The sequence below is a fragment of the Pteropus vampyrus genome, unplaced genomic scaffold (assembly GCF_000151845.1).
Source record: "Pteropus vampyrus isolate Shadow unplaced genomic scaffold, Pvam_2.0 Scaffold292, whole genome shotgun sequence".
Classification (NCBI taxonomy): domain Eukaryota; kingdom Metazoa; phylum Chordata; class Mammalia; order Chiroptera; family Pteropodidae; genus Pteropus; species Pteropus vampyrus.
The window spans coordinates 433,597-436,781 of NW_011889073.1; positions in this window are offsets into that span (position 1 = coordinate 433,597).

A 3,185-nucleotide genomic window follows, 5' to 3' on the forward strand; every position below is an offset into this window, starting at 1 on the left:
CTCATACATGTCAAAGCTGGGTGCGCAGACGCAGCAGCCAGTGGGTGTCCCTCCTACCTCAGACAGCTATTAATAATTCCTCACCTTTCAAAGAAGTGACTGAGAACCACACAAATAAATCTCACTGAGCCCAAATTAAAAGTATCCATAAGCCAACTTTCCCTTAGCCCAGTACCAAAATCCCCATGGCCGCTCTAAGGGGTGGGGAGGGGGGGGCGTGGAGGGGAGAAAGTCATGGTTCAGAGTGGAAAGAAGCAGTACTCTTATGTGATTATAGTTAAAATATCTTTTGCAAATTTTGCAAAGCCACATGATCATATGAATCCATCTTTGACCTCGACCCTTCCCAAAGCTTGGGAGGGACCTAGGTGACAGGCCCTTAGCTCACGCTATCTTTACTTCAGTAAAAGCCACCTCTGGGGCCTCTAGTTTTTTTTTTTTTATTCCCTTAGTCTCCCACTAACAATGTGAGAAAAATATGCGTGAGCTCTGAACGTACTCCAATCTTTCACCTATCGGCCGCCCCTCCCCCCCATAATGGCTGTCACAGAGGTCATCAATAAACTGTGGAGGGTGGAGGCCAAGGACTTACTGCTTCCTAGGCACAGGCATCCGGCAACTGGTTAGGTATTCCGCGGATATTGTCACTTGTTTCTCATGCTACCTCCCATTCAGACTGGGAAACAGGCTCAGAATTACCAAGCGGCAGAGCAACACTCAGGGCGAGCTCCCTGAGGCCCTCACTCTACTTTCGCTGGCTGCTTTCTACCATCTTTCTTCCCTGAGATAACACATACTCATTAGAGAGAACATTTTAAGTATAGAGAAGCAGAAAGAACTTTTCATAAGTTACCAATAGTTGTATTACCTATATGCAACCATAGTAAGATTTTGGCGTACTTCCATGTTTTACAGAGCATAGAAATTGAAATTATTACATTAAATAAACCTATTTTTCCTCCTTTTTAAAGAAACTTATGTTGCTTGTCAAAAATAATAAAAAATGTTGAAAAGTATAAAGAAGCTAAAAATCACCTGTATTAATTTTCTAAGGCTACTGTAACAAAATACCACAAAATAGGTGGCTTAAACAGCAGAAATTCATTGTCTCATAGCTGTGAAGGCTAGAAGTCCAAGGTCACGGTGTTCGTCAGGTTGGTTCCTTCTGAAGACTATGAGGGAGCACCTGCTCCAGGCCTCCCCCCAGCTTCTGGGGTTTCGATGGCCGTCTTTGGCATCCCTTGGCTTGTAGACACATCACATCGATCTCTGTCTTTATGTTCACAAAGCATTCTCCGTATGTGCGGGTCTGGGTCCGAACTTCCCCTTGTTAACAGGACACTAGTCACATTGGGTCAGGCGCCCCCGCACTTCAGTATGACCTCATTCTGATTTCACTCATGACAGTGGCACAGACCTCAGTTCCAAATAAGATCACATTCTGACATATGGTGAGCTTCAATACGTGAATTTGGAGGGAACACAATTCAACCCATAACACCATTCTGAAGCCCAGGAGCCAAAGAAAACCAATGTTAGCAATTTATCATTAAGTAGTTTAAAGAACATATGGCCACCATTGCTTTTGACACGTCTCCCACTGACAGTGAGACCCGTGTCTTCTTTCCCTGAGTCTGGGCACGCTGGCAATGGCTCTGCTCAGGGGTCCTCGTATTCATCACAGCCCAGGCACCAGACGGGGAAGTGAAAGAGCCTCCAGATATTTCTAGCCCGTAGCTACCAAGTCACCCGCAGTCTGAGTCTTATAGCTGAGTCATCCCCAGAACCCGTGGAGCAAAGACAAACTCTATTCCAATTTCTGACCAACAGCAACTCGAAGCATAAGAAAATGGTTTTTATTTAAGCCACTCGTTTCTGAGGAAACTAGTTAGACAGCAATAGTAACGAAAAGTGTCATAATTCATATTCTTTTTCCTCTGTGCTTTTAAGAATATGTTTCTGACTAAGGTGAGTCACCGACTTCTTCCATCAGGAGGAAATGATACACAATATATCTGAGATTCTGAGATTTTCTTTAAGGAAGAGAAAAACAGATCAGCTACATTTCTCAACACTGGCATCATCTGTGCATAATGAAACACTGGCTCCATCCATAGGTGACAAGGGGACAGTGACAAGTCCCAGGTGGAAGAATGATAAAGTTAAGTTTAAGGATAGACACGTGGATACACGGCTACATCGGCTAGTCTTGCCCAATTAATGGTACCACAGATCAGGCAAACATCAGAGTTTTAACGATGCAGAAAATATGAGAGGCCCCTGCAGATGAAAATGACCAATCCGCCACACCCTTCAGCTCTCGTTTTGAGAAAGGGGAACTGTGCATCTTTCTGGGCATCGCATCCCAGCCAGGCAAACAGTCGAGCCAATATTAAAAGACACGGGAACCACATCAGTGTTAAGTGGTCATCAAACATGACATTTCTTCTGGAGCATGGGGTAAAGCATGTGGGGCAAGAAATGCATTTCCTGGGAAATGGAAGCAGCCTCAGGGGGAACAGCTCGGCAAGCTCCGCAGGCCAAGCTTCGCTCTCTGGAGCACCACGGGAAGGGCGATGAATACCCGTGTTTTGACTCAAAGTGAATAGGGTGGTCTTTTAAGTCCTTGCAGGTCATAAATTCCTCATTACTGAGTTTTCATTTGACAGCTCTTTCAGGTAACAGAAGTCTTTTTTTAATAAGGGATGGGGTGGTTTATGGTGCAAGGCCTTGCAAATCTGAAAGTATATGCTATGGACTTGAAAGACAATTGGTTTACTTCAGTATGAGGTTGTTCCCAGCATTACTTCCTGACAAGTCTATTAGATATTTAATTATCTTTTGATCTTGGGTGTTGCAGAAAAGCCTAAAGCCAGTAGGCTTTTATTCTTCTAAGGGAACTTGCTTCTTTTTGCCCTTAATGCTCATAAAACTATTTCTTATACCCTTGTAACATAAAAATGTTGCCTTTAGTTTTTCCTGGAATGTGAACCCATTTGATCTGCATATTCAAGTACTTTTTCAACTCAGAAAACACTTATTAAATTAAATCTTTATTATTGCTTCAATTTTCCCATAGGAATATGAGTTTGGGGTTGAATTTTATCTCCTCTCCTATCTCTCTCTCATCCCCAGGCTGGGTCAATGTTTGTAATCTTTCCTCTAGATGCTGGGACCATTTCTCA